This window comes from Taeniopygia guttata, chromosome 1 (genome assembly GCF_048771995.1).
Source record: "Taeniopygia guttata chromosome 1, bTaeGut7.mat, whole genome shotgun sequence".
Taxonomy (NCBI): domain Eukaryota; kingdom Metazoa; phylum Chordata; class Aves; order Passeriformes; family Estrildidae; genus Taeniopygia; species Taeniopygia guttata.
In genome coordinates this window covers 107,955,317-107,973,320 of record NC_133024.1, presented here as the reverse complement: position 1 = coordinate 107,973,320, position 18,004 = coordinate 107,955,317, and the positions used below count along the sequence as shown (strand labels likewise).

General features: G+C 57.4%; 1 protein-coding gene across 1 annotated transcript in view; it reads left to right on the top strand.

Moving 5' to 3' along the window:
• Positions 1 to 18,004, top strand: part of BCOR (BCL6 corepressor) — an 82,190-nt gene that overhangs the window by 3,615 nt on the left and 60,571 nt on the right. The gene's annotated exons all lie outside the window — the stretch shown is intronic.

The window sequence follows — 18,004 nt, the reverse complement described above, 5'->3', positions numbered from 1 at the left end:
GCTGCTCTCTGACTAGGTACATCCAGCATTTTAGAAGAGAGAGAAAACACAAGCTTATGTTGTGATGGTAACATACATCCCTTTTCAAGCAGTATCCTTGACTCAAGAAGCTGGAAAACCAGACAGTAGCAATGAAAAAGGAAAACAATCCTTTCCAACTTGTTGGCTTGGCCTTTGCAGTCATCGCTACCTCAGGGAGGGCTGTGGTCACAGTGTTAAGCCTTGGTTATGCAGCTGAAATTCACCATGCTTAAAGTCACCTGGTCCCCTGAGCGCTCTTGTAAACCACTCCAAGGTCCCATAGAAAATGGTTTGTGTGTACTTGAAACTATGTGGATTTGCTTCCAACAGCACATTGTGCCACTTTCAGCCTGATCCTGTCTGGCTTTCACTGAATTAATGCCTGGAAGGATCTAAGTCCCAGCAGCTCAGACCAAGGTGGTTCTGATAATCTTTCCACTGCTGTCCCCTTGCAGCATTTAAAAATCTCCTTGGGAGTGCTGTTCCATGGTGATGGCTGAGCCTCAGAAGCAAAACAGTGGAGAACATTACTAAAGCAGAATGGGCAAAGCCCAGTGGCTTGGAGCAGTTGGCTGGTTACCAAAAGGTATGAAAGCTGCTTCAGTTTGGAACACAGGTGTACCCCAGGCCCCTCTTCTAACCTCAGCCCTTTGCTGCCTCTCTTAATTCTGCAAGAAGCAGCAGGCAGCAGGCAGCCATCCCCACCAGCCTGCAGGCCTTCTTGCAGCCAAGCTTACACCTCTGATGTTCTCCCAGCTACAGTTTGGCAAGTCTTGTCTCTCTTTTTCACTGTTTTGACATCTCACCACCCTCAGAACACTTCTGAGAAGGGGGAGAATGAGTTCAGAAGTCCTGTCATCGAAAATTCTTGAAGACCACTACATGACCACCTAAATGATGCCTTCATATTCTTAGAAACTCTGTCAATGCTGCCTGTTTTGATTCTTTGGGGTAGACTCTGCCTTGCATTATCTAATACACTGTTCCTATTATCAAAATATAAAACAGTAAGGAGAGGTTTTGGACTAGGCTAAGGCTCAGGACACACAGAAATAAATAGGGAGATTGACATATGCTAAATTTGAATAGTATTTTATCTTTCCAGGTTGACAAATGTTGTGTTATGTGCCAGGAGCTTTAGAGTGCTGGGCACTCTGTAGACACAGAAGACAGATTGCTCCTGCCTGCCCCAAAAATGGAAGAAAAACTGTAAAGTCTATAGAGGCAGATGGCCACGAGTGCTATGCTGGTGGTACAGAGAGGCAGGTGAGCTCCTGGACTTAGTCATGGGCTCCTTTGCCATGTCTCACCAAGGCCACCACTCCCAAAGTCTGTGTCCTGTGGTTAGAAGGGAACAGTGTGTGTTTGTGTGTGTGTGTTCATGTGAATGTAATTGTGTTTCCACATAATGTGGATTATCTTTCTTTTGGCAGCAAATCTGTTCAGGGGTTTAGATAAAAAGATAAATCCTGCAGCCGGTCCCTCCCTGGGAAAGGCCATGTCTTCCATCACTTTCTCTGCTCCTTCTCCTGAGCAGTCCCCAAACACACTTTTTCCTAGCTCAGCATCTGATAGCAGCCTGACAGCCTGCTCACTCTCAGCATGGCACTCCCACACCAGGAACAGGGGAAAATGCATGGAATAAGGCACAGCAGGTGAGCTGTGCTTGGATGAATGGGAAGAGAGAGGAGCTAGGGTACAGGGTGTAGAAGGATCCCGCAACAACATTGCCCCATATGATGCTAATGTGAGGGTGACACTTCCACAGCTCCCCAGGAAACTCTCCTGGCAGGGAGATCAGGTGTGCCATGGGTGCAGGACACCTAATAGTTTCCTTTCTTTGGAACCCTGGTAGAGCTGCTTGTCTTAGTGTGAAGACAACCTTGTCAGGAAAGAGAGCTCCATTGATTTAAATGCAAAATTACCCTCCTGCAGTTCTAATTTCCCAGGCGAGGGCCATACAGGCTCTGAAAACATGAAAGTTGTTGATGTATTGGTTCAATTAATTTTTAAAATAAGTTTGAGTGCCATTTGTTTCAAATTTGATAGGAAAGCACTGTAGATTTTTGCAAGCAAAGAGTGAGCTGAGCGTGGATGGGGTGTGTACTTCACATGGCCTTGAAAACAGGGCTTAAACGATGCATTCATTTAGTAGCAGACCTCTGCACAGGGATAAGTGAGGCCCGTGGTGAAAGAAAAAGACCTGAACATCTGTATTTGCTAAGTGGCACTGGCAGCAGTCAGCCAGCTCACAGAGAAGGGCAGACAAACGGGTGTGAGGCCCAGCTGAGACTGCTGGCTCCCTGGTGCTTTTAAAAGGAAATAATAGCTTGTGGGGGAACCCTTTCTGGTGGCCTTGGCTCCCGTGACCCCCCTCTGATGTATGATATTTAAACAAGAAAATGTCAACATTGGTTTTTACACGGACAGCCTCGTTCTGCTCTCCATGAAAACCACTGGCAAACCCCTAAGAGAGCTGGAGGGGAGCACACCCCAAAAGAGTCACTCAGACCCAAATACTGTTGGCTGCAGCAGCCTGGCAAGAAACAAGTGCAGGTTGTCATGAGTGGCTCGCAGGTAAATTAGACAGAAGAGAAGCAATCCCATCCTGCTTGTGCCTCAAAGCTGCAGGTCTGATGGTTTGAATGATTATTGCTTTTTGAAATTATAAATTGCATTTTTGTACAGCGAGTGAGGATAATGTGCTGCTTACTAGAATTAAGTGCAACTCAAGGGTGTTTTGTTATAACAAAGGTGACTTCTCTGTGCTGGCTTTTTTGTAGTTGGGTCTAATGGAGAGTTTGATTTGAACCCGAAGGCTGTCTAGCAGTGGTTCTGGAAAGGAGTGACGCCCATTGTATGAGAGGATATCCATAAACTGGGCCATCAGATGTGTCTTCTGATATATGTGTCCTCTGAGGTAGGAAAGTGTAAGTCATAGGAAGAGAGGGCAAGTGTGTCTGACTCATTGTAAAACGAGGGCACGTGGAAAGTATAAATGAAGGGAGGGCTGCTACTAGTAGGACTTGAAGGCTGTGCTATGTGTCATGGGAAAAATAATTTAAGCTAATGGATAATTTATGATTAAAGGGGCAGATGTGGTGCTATTGCATGGTGCAAAATGTGAGATGGGGCGTAAGCATATAAGAAACATAACCCTTGATCCTGAGCTGTCCCTGTCTTGGTGTTGGTTTATGCAGGCTGGGCCTTGACAGGTATTGCAGTAGCAGCCTCCAGGCTCTCTAATGTAATGTGAACTTCATCACAGATCACCTTAGCATAAAAAGTGTAGTTACACTGGCTTTATGCTCTGCCACCACATTCCCAGAGGTAGTGGCAGAATAAGTGGCATGCAAGTCCCTTAAGCATCTCTGTGCAAATGGAGAATCATTCCTACATGGGAACCAGCTTTCCTGGGCAGGTCACAGCTACTTTCCCACCGGGAGATGACCGTGGTGCAGGCCCACTAAGCTCACCCAGTCTCCAGCATGTGCCACAACATCTGCTAGGGCACAGATCTCAGTAAGGACAGCCTGGGAAACCAGGTGAGCTAGAAGATGCCAGTCTGATTGCCCTTGGTAGGAAAAGCACCTTTGGTTTGATATGTGACCATGACCAACCTGTCTCTCCAACCAGAACCATGAAAAAAGACCTATCATTTGGGAGGAAAATAAATAAAGGAGTGTTGCTCAGGTGTGACTCCTGCTAGGAAGCACAGAGATAGTGTATGAAGCTGAGGCTCAGCCATTTCCTAGAATTCGTCTATCCTACGTGATCCTCTGCTTTTGAGAATACAAATAATATGGAAAGAGATTGTTGGGTCAGAATATTTAATCCTCGCTGTACAAAGCACAACACAATGCAATCCCAACTACTGCTGAGGCTTTCAGGAACCTGTCTCACCCAAATAATCCAGGGCATTTTTGGCTCTAACTCAGGCCACCTCTCATGCAGAACAGAGTCCAGGCTTGCAGCACCCAATGCAATGTCACTCACAGCCTTACCAAGCTCAATGCCCATCTCTTGGAGCAGTGTTCATGAGAAGGTGGGCGGGAAATGGGCTGAGGTGTGAAAGCAGACGCTTTGACATGGCTGAAAAAGCATTCTCCTGGGGAGGAGTGTCCCAAAACTGAGCCCCATCACTGGGGCACTGACAGGACTGAACTACCCTGAGTCTTGGAGCAACTTAATGAGGGCTTTGGTACCACCAGAGACGAACAGGGAAAAGAGGGAATGGTGGAGTGAAGCTCTGCCCACGCTTCCCTGTCACTGTACATCCAGGGCGAGTGCCATTGTGAGAATATGCAGCAGTTGCTTCTTACAGACAAAAGAAAAAAATATGAAGCCCTACTGAAGGCTAGGGCTGATGGAGCACTGAAAAAGCCCCAGCCAGAAAAACTAAGCTAGCTCTGCACTTTGCTCAAGCTGTGCTCAGCACTGTGATTTTGATGAACAACACTAGTCTGCATGAAGACAGGTGACTTTTTAAATGGGGTTTTAATAAAGTCAGCATTGCTAAAGCTATCTATAAAAGTATTCTGCATAGGGTTTTAAACAAGTAAACTTAATTATGCCATTAGCGCTTCCGACATGAATGAGGCTGTTGCTGCAATACTGTGTCCGGCTCTGTTGCGGTGTTTGCATGTTAAAAGTGCATTGGCAAATTAATATGGGATCAGAAGAGAGCTAGAAGAGTGATTCAAGGTCTGGGAATCGCATCCTATTGCAAAAGACTAAAGAAATCCCATCTATTAATTTATCCAAGAGGAGGCTATGACTTGGTTTGATCATAGTCTTTAAGTGCCCTAAGTGTCTCTATGGGGAGATTTCTGATAGTCAAGATCTCTTTAATGTGGCAGACAAAGGCATAATGAGATCCTATGTTGGAAAATGAAGCACTATGAATTCTGAGCAGAAATAGGTACTTTAACAAAAAAAAAAACCAAAAAAAAAAAACAGTGAGGGGACATAACCACTGGAACAACTGAGGTAAGCAGTGGTTTTTCCTGTTACTTAAAAATCTTCAGAGCAAGATTGGATGCCAAGTTAAAAGCTCAGGCAGAATTTATGGGTCTGATACAAGAACGTCTGGCTGAAATTCACTGGCCCATGATATGTGGCAGGTCAGACCAGCTGATCATAACAGCCCGTTCTTGGTTTAAAAAATCTATGAATTAGGTATTTCCAGTCCCCTGAGTCCTGATATTACTGGAGGTCTCAAAGGAATGCATTATAAGCTGTCATCATTTAATTGTAAGCAGGCAGGGGCATTGCCTTTTCTTTTTTTTTTATTAATAAACTTATTTTCCAAGAGCTTGTTAGACACTGGAGTTAAGCAGCTGTTAACAAACATGACAACATTTTAGAAACAGTTCAAATAATTCTCCTCCCGTTTGTTCAGCTTTGTGTTGCAGCAGCACAATTTCATTCATGCCACATCTACCAGTGCTTCTCTAGATGAAATAGCAAATTCCAGCAAAATTCCTCCATACTTAGGGTGGGCTCCTTACACTGTGCCCCCTTTCATGTGCATCCCTAAGTCTCACAGATACGTTGCAGGTTTTCTCTCAGCACCGTGTATGAGCAGAGCAGGGAAGAAGTCCATCTGTTTTCTGGTGCAGGCCCCTCAGATAGGAGGATTCAGGTAGGAGTCCATTGTGTGTCACGGGAGGGCTTGGCCTCCAGTGCTCCTGGTTTGTCTGAGTAAATGGCAGAGAATGAGAAGAAGGTATTAAGGAGAGACCTGACATTCCTGAAATTATGCAAGCTATTAACCTCCTTGAGGTTTCATAAAATGGCCTCCAGCAAATGGTCAGAATGTTTTTCTTGCAGAGGAACAGTTTTCAAGACAGCATAAACTTTCTTAATATCCTTTCAAAAAAAAAAAAAAAAAAAAAAAGGGAGAAAAATAAGATAACACAAAATCCCAGCCATGGCTCCTGGGAGTCTTGAAAACCATATCCACGTTTGCGTAGACATTCTAAACCTCTGATACATTCAGTGCCTCCTCAGCCTCAGTTATCAAAACTGAAACAAGAGGTGGTAAGGAGCGCAGCAGAAGATGGAGTTTAAAGTCGCTCGAGGACTGCACTCCCGTCGACGGGAGTCCTCCGCCGCCTCGCTCCGCTCCTTCCCCCGCGGCGGGTTTGATACGCGGGCACTGAGTCACACGGACGAGGCTCCGCCGCTCGCCGGGGCCGCCGCCGCCGCTGCCTCCCGGGGCACGGGCGGGGAGGTCGGCGGGGAGCCGAGCAGCGGGGGGAAAGGTGAAGCCGGAGCCGAGCGGGGCACAAACCCATTAGTCGCACATAACTTGGGAAGACGCTTGGCCTCGCCATGACAACCGGCGGCCCGGGCTGCTCCCACGTCCCGCCGCCTCCCCCGGGAGCCCCTTTCCGTCCTCTTTCCCGGCGCTTGGGGAATGCGGGGCTGGAGAGACGAGCCCGGTGCGGGAAACAAAAGGGAATGAAAGGAGCTCTGTAGCTCACTTTACACGTCCGAGAGGCATTTTCATGCCCCGTAATGAGAAGGGATCACTCCGAGGAAGTTCAGATCAAAGGGGAGAGCGTCCCGGGCATTTGCGTAATTGCCGGATTTGGGAGCACGGGCTGCACCCTGGGCACCTCACCGGGGGCTGCTCCTCGCTCGCCCAGGGGCTCCGGGGAGCCCTGGACAGAGGGGAGGCTGCAGATGGTGCTCCCGCGGGGACAGAAGAGAGGCCTGCCCCGGGAACGAGACGGGGAGGCGGCCGGGCCCCGAGCGGGGTGCCGGGGCACGGCTGCGGTGCCCGACGGCAGGAAAGCCTCGGGGGCTCCGAAGGGAGCGAATGCTCCGGTGCGCGGTCAGGCAGTGTCCGGGTGCCCGGGGGCTGCTGCCCTGGTGGAGGCGGTGCCGCTGGGGATCGGCTCCCCGCTCCCACCCGGCGACATCTGCGGCGCCGAGCCAGCCGTGCCTCCCCGGTGGCAGGCGGGTGGCTCCCGGCCCGGCGGCTCGCACCGCCACCAGCGAGCGGGGATAAAGGGATTAAACGGCACGCTCGTTCCGCCGGCCGGGGGGGCGCTTGGCCGGCTCCAGCCTCCCGCTCCCCCCGAACGCCTCCCCCGCCGCCTGCGCCCCCGGCCCCGCGGCGCTGCCCCCGGCCGGCCCCGGCAGCAGCGGGGAGGCACCGGGCGCGCCCGCGGTGGCTCATTGTTCCCGTAACCAACCGGGGCCGCCGCCGGCGCCCGCGGTGCTCGGGGCCACGGGGTTCGCCGCGGCTGCTCCCGGGAAGGGGATGCCCGGGGACACCCTTTTCAGCCATTTTAAAACAGCAAAGCTGGCGTCTCGCCGCGGGTGCCCCGTTCCCCCCCACTTCTCTTCGGAGCCCGTTCTACGCCCGGACGATCCTGACGGAGATGCGGGGGTTCCCCCCGCCCTGAAGTCAGCAGCACCCGCATACGCCCCGCACCTGCGGTCCCCGGGCGAAACTCCACCCTGCGGGGACACCGCGCTCTTCCTTAACCCTGTCCTGGGGATCTGGCCAGTCCTGGCCCCTGCTTTCACCCCCGTGCAGCCAACTCCCGTTCCAGCCCCAAAGCGGGATGCAGCCGGGCGCTTCCCCAGCTCTGGCTTGGGCTGCTGCCAGCCCCAGGCCGGGGTGCAACCTCCCCACGGGAGTCGCGGCTTCTCCCTGCACGGCCGGGCCGGGGCGGGCTGGCCGGGCGCCAGGGAGGTGAGGTTAGCCTCGGAGCTGGCTGGCGGATGGCATGTTATTGTGAGAAGCCAAAAGCGAGCGGGGAAGGCAAATAGGAGCATGGCACCGTATAGACTCGCCACGTGACCGAAATGTGTTTATCTCGGCCCGGAGAAGCCGGGCTGCCTTGCGGAGGCCAACCCTGCCTTCATGGCACAGGCACAACTCCCGTGGCCGCGGACGGTTCTGGGCCCTGCGAGAGACCACTTCTGTTTGCTTTTGCTGTCGCTTCGGCTCTTATCATTTGCCTTGTCATTCATCATCAACCTCTCCCGGGCTCCCTCCCCCTTGCTCCCCCCCACCGCCTTCCCCAGGGTCAGTCGGGAAAAAACTGAGAATCCATCTGAGGAGTGAGACGCGGGAGAAGGGTTGGATGGTGATGTGGCTGGGTGGAGGGCGGAGGGTGTGTGTGTGTGTGTGTGTGTGTAAAAGCAGCTGCATGCAGAACAAAGGTGCTGGAGGGTGGCTTTTGGTGCTGGAGGAGAACCTCGTAAATGGGAGATTTCCGTTCGCAAGACTCCGCTTGCACAGTTTCTGTCCTGCCCTTGAACTGACAAGTGTATATCTGCATTGCAACCAGAAAGTAAATCACACGGAGCCTGGCTCGAGGAGGGCGCGCACGACGCCTCGGTCTGTTGCTAAATGCGAAAAAGTGGAAGATCTCGGCTTCCCAGCGCAGCCCCGCTTCTCCGATACACTATTTACTTTGGGCTCCCAGCGAGACGCGCTCAGTGTTTATTACGGAGAGCGCCGGGGCAAGCTCGCATTTGCGTGATTAGGAGCAAGCGGAGGAGCGGCCGTGGCGCGGAATATCAAAGCGAGAGCGCCTTGGCAGGGCTCCCAGGCAGGGCTTTACTGGCACCCGCGGGATTCCGCGGGGCAGGGCGAGCGCGGCCCGGGCGGCGGCGGCGAGCGGGGAGCGGCAGCCGCCGCTGGGGCACGGGGGGAGCCGGCGGCGCTTCGCGGGAGGCCAGAAGCGAACGCCGTTCCTGCCGTGGCTCCGCGCTAACGAGGCGCAGCGGCCGGGCCGGGCCGGGCTGTGCCCGCGGGCTCGGCGCTTTCCCGGCCCCAGCCGCGGCCAGCCGCCCGCTAATCCCATTAGTGCCGTCGCGTTTGGGGAGTAAAGCGCCCGGCGTCCCCGCCCGGCCTCGGGAGAGCAGACAAAGGTCTGCGAGGCAAGGCCCCGCGGCCGTGCCACGCCGGCCGGCCCGGTTAATGTTCAATCGGGAGCTGCGGAGCCGTGCCTCGCCGTGCCGGGGGGCGCCGACCCCCGCCCGCCGCTGCCGGGCAGCCCGCGACGAGGCCGGCCCAAGGTAGCACGCCTGGCCGCCTTGCTCCGCCGGGATATTTTCTCCCTGGAAGTTATGCTAAAATAACATTTGTGTGCACGTTAATGATTTATTTATGTGTCTAATAACGCTCACATTCTCGCTGATATTTGTCTAGGCGAAGGACCAGCTGCGAAATGCCCCGCAGCTGTAGCCAGAGCTAGAACAGAGTGCCTTGGAACCAGAAATCAATGCTCCTGAAATGAACAAGTGGACAACTTATTAGGCTCAGTCACTCCACACGCCGTCCCCTGATAACGAATAGATGAAGTAGACGCTGGAGAAGGGACACGCCGGGAAAGGCTACACATGCCTGTTCCTTGCCGGAGTGGCCGGGTAACAACACCGCGGGGCACAGCCAGCCGCACAGACACCCCCGGGCAGGGCAAGGGGCCGTGACACGGCCCTCGCGGGCTGCCTAGGGTTAGATGGCCGATAAATGCAGCGAACGCCCGGGAGAACGGCTTCGGGGATCACTGATAAAGGTGTCCGGTTTCCCTGCTGCTCCAGAGAGCACAACCGACAGGTTCAGCGAGATCACGTAGTCGTGGCTTCTCTGCCTAGAAACAGTCACGCTAATTTTGCATTTTTACCATCCACAGGGAGGAAAAATACCTGTCGTCCCGCAATGCAAATCCTTACGCAAATAGATCTGCGGGTGCACAGGGAGCTGCTGGCAGCCTGACCTGCCAGCCGGGAGTCACTGGCCCCGAGTTTAGAGGTGCCGGCCAGCAGCGGCACGCCCCGAAAGCACATGGGATCTTGAAGTCCCTCGGAACTTGCCGCTGCCTCAGAAAAGTCCGAGAAAGAGTCTGCGGTTAATCTCCGAGGCCTTCATACATCCCTCACGAGCTGCGCCCCAGCGCTAAGTGCAATTAACATAACAGACACTAAAATAGGAGAGCGGCGCTGAATTTAATTTGCAGGCTTAGGAAAAAAAAAAAAAAGGAAAAAAGAAAAAAAAAACTTAGCACTTAGAGCGGTCTAGTGATGAACGCAAGAAGTGATATGGAAGGCGGCAGAGTAGCCCTCCTGCCTCGGAGCGGGGCCGCGGCCAGTTCCATGGACCCTCTCTGGGAGCCGGGAGCAGCTTGGTGCGTGCAGGTTTATAGACAGGTAAACTCCTCCGGCGGAGATGCGTCCCGCTGCATGGCTCCAGCACGGCTCGTCCCCACGGCGAGCGCTCCCGTGGCCACCAGGTCAACCACAGCGCAACCGGGTCGCCAGCGCGGGCAGGCACCTCCCTGAGCCTCCCTCTGCCCGCCCCGACACCCACGCACCCAGATCCGGCTCGCTTTCCTGCCCCCGGGTAGAGGGAGGACATGGATGGGGGGCAGAAGCGACGGGATAACCCCCTCCCCGCTTTTCCTTCCCCCCCTCCCCCCGGCCTCCTGCAAACTGCCGCTGAAGTTCACAAAAGAGCGAGACATAAAGAGATCGAGGTTTCCGAGAAAAGGGAGAGGCGAAAATAGCGAGGTAAAGAAAAAAGGAAAAAAAAAAAAACATCGTCGCAACAGAGGGACCCACCGACCGGCTGGGAAGCTGGTGGTATCCGGCCGGGGGAGAGGGGGGGAAGGAAGGAGCAAAGAGGGCTTTAAAAAACTGGAAGGCAAAAGCTGTTGGGGAGGAAGTGTAAACCGAGAGGGAGGCTGGGGGAGGGGAGAGAGCGCCATCTTTTCATGTCACAGTCACAGAGACAGCGCTGGGCTCGGCCACAGTGTCTCGGTTTCTTTTTAACAGCGGAAAACGTGCGATTAGCAGGCAGACGGGCGGAGACTAGCAGCCCTGCGCGCACACACAGCCCGCAGCTCTGTCTCCGCGCCGTGTAATCCCAGCGCTCAGCCCTTCTGCACCCCCTCATTAAAAACCCGGAGATTTCCTCCTCCTCCTCCGCTCTCCGAGGAAAACAACGCCTGCCACCGCCTGAACCCTGGCAGCGCCGCCCGCCCCGCACCGTCCGCCCGGAGCCGCCCAGGGGCCCCGCGCTCCCCGGCGCCCTGCACAGCGAGCTGCGCGGTCCCCGTCACCCGGCCCCGGCTTCCTCTCGGGAGGCTGATTCTCGCCCTCCCGTCGCAAAGGGCCGCCCCCGATGGGACGCACAGCGGGGGCTGGGGGTGGGGAAAGCTGGCTACAGTCCCCTCTACCCCCTGTTTCCGTCCCCAGGGGCTGCTGCTCCCCCGCTGCCAGGGCGGCTGCTTGTTCCCCCCCCACCCCCCACTCCCTTTATCCATCCCGAGGGCGAGGGTGGGGTGCGCCGAGCCGGAGCTCCCCGCACTGGGGCCGGCGGCGGGGAGCAGCGCCGAGATCGCCCGGGAGCCGGCGATCCCGCGGTGGAGCCGGGCACCGCCGCCCACGGCCCCATGAACAGCGCTTTATTCCGCAGCGCTCAAACCCCTCATTGTGTTTGGCAGAATCACCTGCCTCCTCCGGAGCCGAGCGATTAATTTAATGCGATACAGAGTGCGCTCCCTCCCGGCCCCTCCTCCGCGGGGAGATCTCCGCTGGGCGCTCCGCGCCGCGGAGGAGGGGCACGGCACAGCACGGCGGGGCACGGCACGGCACGGCAAAGCGAGCTGGCATCCTCCGAGCACCGGTTCTCCCGGCGGCGCCCGGGGAAACATTCCCCGCCCGGTAGCGGCGGAGCGTCAGCTCCGATCGGAGTCGCACACAAGCATCCGCCGCGCAGACCTGCTCGGTGCCCGGGGGGGCTGCGAGGCGGGCGGGGGCCGAGCCGTGCCTGGCCAGGGGATTTGATGGGTCGTTGGCTGCGCCTGGGGAAAGGCGGGCGGGGGGGGCGGTTGGCTGCGCCTAGCGATGGGGGATTTGAGAGGAAAAGGGAGGGGGGCTGAGCTCGGTGGAGGGGGTGCCGACTGCCGCGACTGCTGGGGACGGCGGCTGTTATTATTGTTATTACTGTTATTGTTATTTTTAGGGGGCGGTGGTGGTGGGAGCGAGGGGGGCTGGGGCGGTCCGCGCTCGGCGGGGGGCGACGTGGTAGGGGGGCCGCCGGCTGCGCCCGCGGAGGGGGCATGAGGTGAGGGCGGTGGGAGGGAGAAGCGTCTCCTCTGTTTCTAATAAAGGAAACGACTTTTATTGAACGATAAATGCAGGGGAACGAAAGTCGTGTGGGTGCGCCTGGTGGGGGCGATTGATTTGGCAGGGGAGGGGTGGCGGCTGCCCGTGCCGGCGCGGGCTGTTTGGGGCGGGAGGGGCCAGCTGGCCTCGGCTGCTCCTGCCCGGGAGGGATCACGGAGAGGGGGCGTTGGCCGCCCCGGTGGAAGGGGACGAGGGCTGCCCCTGTTCGTGGCGGGCGGGGGGGAGGGAGGGGGGCCTGAAGCGGAGGAGAGCGGGATGCTCGCGGTGGGGGGTCCGGCGGGAAGGGGACGTGGGCCATGGGGTGGTGCCGCCTGCCCCGCTCGGGCAGGGGGGGGCTGAGGGGGAGGTGTCGGCTGCGCCTTGCCAGTTGGGATTTGATAGGGGCGGTAGGAGACACGTCTCCTGTTTCTAATAAAGGAATCGGCTTTTATTGAAGGATAAATGCAGAGAACCAAAGTCGTGTGGGCTGCAGCCGCCGAGCTTCGTTAGCTGCCGATGTGACTGTGAAGATAAAACGCTCCACAATAACTCGAGCGCGAACAGCGCCGAGGATGGGGACGCGCATTCCCCGATGGCCTTGGCCTCCGGCCCCCTCAGCCCCGGCCCCCTCGGCACCGGCCCGGCGGCGGAAGGTGCCCGGGGAGCCTCAGACCGTGTTAACGGCTCGGCCTTGGGACTTCGCCAAGTTTCTCTGACTTAGGGGAACTCTGGGGATGAGTAATCGCGCCAGGCTAGGGTTTGGGAGGGAGTTTTTTTCGCTCGCTCGCTCTCTCGCTCTCTTCTTTTTCCCCTTGTCATCAGCTGCTGACCCACTCACTTCGAGAGCGGGGCACCGACGGGTTTCTGAGAAAGGCGGCAGGAGGAGATCGGGGGTGTGCAGAGCCTGGGGAAGGCCCCCCCCCCATCGTCTTGGCTCTCTGCCGAGCCACTCCTGCTCCGCTCCGGTCCTGAGCACGTTGGGGCAGCGCGGGGTCGCTGCTATCACATTTCCCCTGCGGTGCCCTCGATGTGTCTTTGCCTGGGGACAAGGGGACGCACACCCCCGCCCCCCCATCACACACACTCCGCTGCCTCGCGTGGAAGCCCGTGCGGAGGTTTCCCAGGGCAGCGAGGACGCGGCGCTGCCGCTCCTTGCCCTCGGGAAGGTGTCGGGAAGGCTTTTCTACTCGACATCTCGATTTATCGCAGATGGCGACGGCTCAAGGACGAGAGGGGAAAACTCCGGGCCCAGGGGGAGGCCCCCGGGGACTGGAAAGCAGCGCGTAACCCCGGCCGTGGCAGGCGCGCCGGGCCGGGCCGGATCAGCGCCCGCATCCTGCCCGCGGGCCCCGGGGCGGGCGCGGCGGGGCCTTGCCCGGTGCCGTGGAGGGCAGGGCCACCGCCGTGTGCACCGGGCACCCTGCCCGGCACCCTGCCTTCCTCCTCCGCCTGTGCCTGCCGGTTAGCGGGGCGCGGGGGCCGCCGAGAGGCTCACAATCAGAACCGACCCGACGCCGAGCACGGTCCGCCCACGGCGGATCCTGCAGCTTGGCCGGGGACAGGCCGGGCTGGGGGAGTGTCGCCGTCGGGGGTGCTGCAGCGAAACGAACTGGGAAAGGCAGCCTGGCTCTGGCTTTGCCTCACCCGTGGGGCCGGCGCGGGGCTCTCCCCAGCGCAGGTCTCTGCCCACTCTACGGGCAGCGAGGGGCCGTGTCCCCCGCCTGCCAGCGGGCATGGCCGGGGAGCGGCGGGGAGCCACTAATCTCGGCGCCTGACAGGTTTCGGTCCTCTGATTACCTGCGTGATTTGGCTTCCGAGAGGCGCTCTATGAAGCGGCTGCTGCCCTTGTTTGGGTACCGTGATGGCGGGGGGGCGCGGGGGAACGATGATGTAGAGAGATGAAGTGAGGACGGGGTTTTAAATGGCACTTCTGAACGGAAAATACTTTTATTTTCCCTTGGATTTTTGAAGCTGTTTTCGAAATGAACATTTTCTGAGATAAGAGGTGACCGATCAGAATCGCTGGGGGGAGGTTGTAAGCAGACGTTTTGCCCCAGCTTACTGTTATCTTATCTTTCACACTTGCAGGGCGAAAAAGTGGCTTATCTTTATACCCACCCCCCTCTCGCCTTAATTGCTAAAAACACTGTGAAGTGTTAAGTACAGGACTAAAGAATCTCTCCGCGTGTCTGCCATACGAGTGAAGGGGCGGAAGGGGGGGGGGTGTCCGATTTTAAAAATTAGGGGCTTTTCTCTGGAAAGGTACACACATGTACGCACGGAGAGCCCCTCCCTGCCTTGGCTCTTCTGCTGCTTTGATGTTGCAGGCTCTCATTTCATATGTATGTACCCCAACGAGCTACCCGCCGCTGCCGGGCTTCCAGCCGGGGCGCAAATCCCGCTCGGCACGCCGGCGAGCCCGGGGGCCGCGCCGCGGGGCGCGGGCGCGGAGGGCGGCGGAGGCCTCCGCTGTCACCTCTGGGGCGGAGTGAATAACCCCAGTGTTTATGAACCCGGGCTCGGAATTGGTATTCAGCGCCGAGCCACCGTCTCCTCGCTTTCTCTCCCCACCCCCTTCGAAACAAAACACAACGCAAAAACAAAACCAGAAGGAGGACGGAGGTGATTCATCGACTGTATCCAATTATTAACATACAAGCTGTAGTCTGCACAAACACACCTTCAAACCATGGCGGTTCCCCCGGCCGCCGTATTATGTTTAAACTCGGGAGCATGGTGGCTTCTGTTCCTCCGCCAAGTCTCCGCTCGCTACCGCTCCTCCCCAGGCCGCCGAGAGACGGGGACGGGCCGCAGTCCGCGCCTCCCGGGGCTCAGGGACCCCCACCGGGAAAAGGGCTTGTAGCCTCCAGCTCCCGCGCATCGCCTTCAAAGGCGAAGGCTCAACCTCGTCCGCCTCGCTTTCCGCCGGGCCGGGGTTTTGTCTGGCTCCGGAGCCCGTTCGCCCCCCGAGCCCGGCACGCCGCCCTCCCGCCGAGCCCCACCGCTGCCCCCCGCTGGGATGGGGGGAGGCGAGGAGAGCGACAACCTCGCCGGCGCTATTTTTACTGCTCTCCAGACTTGTGCGGCGCACGCCCCCTCCCCTGCAGGGCCTTGCCTAGCGGCTGCATCTCCCCGCTCTCAGCAGCGGCCGGGGCCGCCCGCCTTTCACCTCCGCCTGCCCCGCCGGCCCCGCCGCCGGCGCGGCCCGGCCCCCGCGCCCGGGGCAGCGCCCGCAGCAGCCCGAGGGGACGGGGCGGGGGACACACACACGGGCGCGCCGCGAGCAGACAAAATGGCCGTGGTATGCAAGCGGGAGAGGTGCAGGGGGCAGCTCGCAGCCAGCCTGCCCTCCTCTTGCAGCTGGGCTGCCGCCCCCCTTCCGCAGACCGGGGCCCGGGCCGCGCATCGAGCCCCGCTGGGCTCAGCGCTGCGAGCTCTGAGCTCTGCCCGGGCCCCGCAGCTTTCCGCGGCCGCGGCGCGGCAGGCCGAGCTCCCCGGCTGGGGGCAGGCCGATGGTGCGAGGGTTTGTCTGCCTGCCCCCCCGGGCGACGAGCGGGGACCGGAGGATCGCGGGCATCTCCGCCGTTTCGTGGAGCGGGGAAGGGGTGCAGAGCGAAGCATACGCAACCGGAGCGATTTGTCATTCGCCTTTGTAAGAAAGATAGAGGCGCTTAGTCCGTGAACCGAGCGCGTTTCGGGCTCTTCTGGGGAGATGGAAAGAAAATTATGGATCTCCTGTCAACGGAGTAACCCTGAACTACGAAGTAAAATTATAGTACTTCTGCTATGCAAAACCCTTTTGATTGCACGGGGAGTTTGCATGGCGGTGCTACAATATGCTGACGCCGTGTCAGGTCTGAAAGCGCTGCAGACCCTGTATAACGCCAATTGAGGCTTGTCTTGTTTTGTTATTCAGATTTCTACACTTCCATTAAAAACAGCCTTACAATAACCAATGATAAAGGTCTGATTTAAGACACACTCAACCGGGGCAATTCAGAGCTTAGGACGGTGATCTGTTATTTATAGGCTTTTCCTAGCACTCATCACCAGGCTGTCTGAGCACCTCGCTCGCATTAATTCATATTACCTTCGCAGCACGCATCTCCCCTCTGTCTCATTTCCCGTGCCCGAAGGACTCGCGTGCTCCGGTTGCCTTTTGGTGAGCAGGGGAGCGGGCCGTGGAAGGGCCAGGGCCCGGCCTCGCCACTCCTGCGGTTTAACCCTCAACTTTCTGAGGTGCGCGGGCCGGGGGCGCAGGGAAGCTTCCAATTAGAGGCGGCGCTGGAGGTAAATGAGAGCCGGCATAAAGCCATCCCACTTGGAAGCCTCCTGCGAGAAGCCTATTCTGCCATTAACAATGGATTTGTCTTTACGAGGAGGTTAAGTACTTAGCATTATCGGAGCAGCCGTTTTTGCGAGCGCATCCTCGCCCGGCTTTTCGGCGGCCGCAACAGCAGCGACAGAGCGGAGCCCCCCTCCCCTCCCGGGGAGAGAGCAGTGTGCAGCGGCCTGACCCGGGGGTCAGCTCCCTCCGGGGCGTGTGGGAGGGGGGGAGGCCGCCCGGTAATCCGCAAGGCAAGAGCATGCTTTGAATTTTCCGGGGTTAGCTCGGCGGTGCCCGCCGGAGCCGCGCTGGGGAAGGCGGCGGGGCGCGCAGCCGGCCGGGGCAGGCCGCGGGAGGAGCGAACTGAAGCCCCAATGTCTTCACCGGGAGCCGCCAGCCTCCCGCTGCAAAGCTCGGGGACCCGGGGAACAAAAAAGGCACAGAGGCGAACAAGCGCGGGTCTGTTCCTCCCCGCCACGAAGGAAGCAGCGTTCACAAAGAAAGTTTACGGTTAAAAATAAAAGCGGAGCAAGTTTACCCCGAGATAACTTTTAAGTCATTAGTGAAAAACAAGAAAACCAACCACCCCTGCCCCAAGCATCCAGCCCCACGCTGTAGGCACACAGTTGTGATCCGGACTTCGCGGCCAGGGGGAAGGGAAGCGGGCGACTTTTGTGATGCAAGTGCGGGCCGCTGGCAGCGCAGATCCAGACCTGTGGGGAGAGACAAAGCCCAGATCAATGAAGCCGGGAAGCTGCGGCCACCTCGCCAGGAAACGCGCTAGTTCTGCTTTCATATAGAAAGAAGCAATTTTAATGAGGTTTTCCTAGGAAAGGGGGAAAAAAAAATTCAACAGAGGCCTCCCCTCCAGCTGTGTGCCTGTAACTCACGTGTGTTCAATCTAATAACTTTTAATGTCTAGCCCTAAAACATCTTTATAAAAAATAGCTTTACAGCATAATAGGCCAGGTGTCCTTCTGCTTGTTACTGGAGATTAAAAAAACGTGTGGGAGCCTTTTCAGATGCGTGGCCCACTGCACCAGGATCAAACTCGGCTGCTGCTCGGGGCAGTGCTCCCCGTCGGCCAGCACGGTGGGACCGCTGCCTGTTCCCCATACTCGGCGTCTTCCAGGGCTCCCCTGCGAGGAAGCTGAGCGGTGCGGCTGCCGGTTCGGGTTTCAGATGGTGGATATTTCACTTCTGCTTTGAGACGGGCGAGTTTTTTAAGAGACACAGTGAAACTCCAAAGCCCGTGATGGCAGTTTCATGAAATGCCAACCCTCTGGCCATGACCCGGCTGCATGTGTGTATGTGTAGAGTGTGTGTGCTTTTCTCTGAACTCTGTGTCCTTTTCCCGTGCATTGGGCCACCCGCACTTTTTTTTTTTTTTTCCCAGACTTAGTGTATTTTCTGTATTAAACGTTTCTGAATTTGGGAGCGGCGGGAGCTTTAGTAGGGACAACTTCGGAGAACTCTCATTTTTCTACCTTCAGAGATAAGCAGCGGCGCAGAGCATGCAGG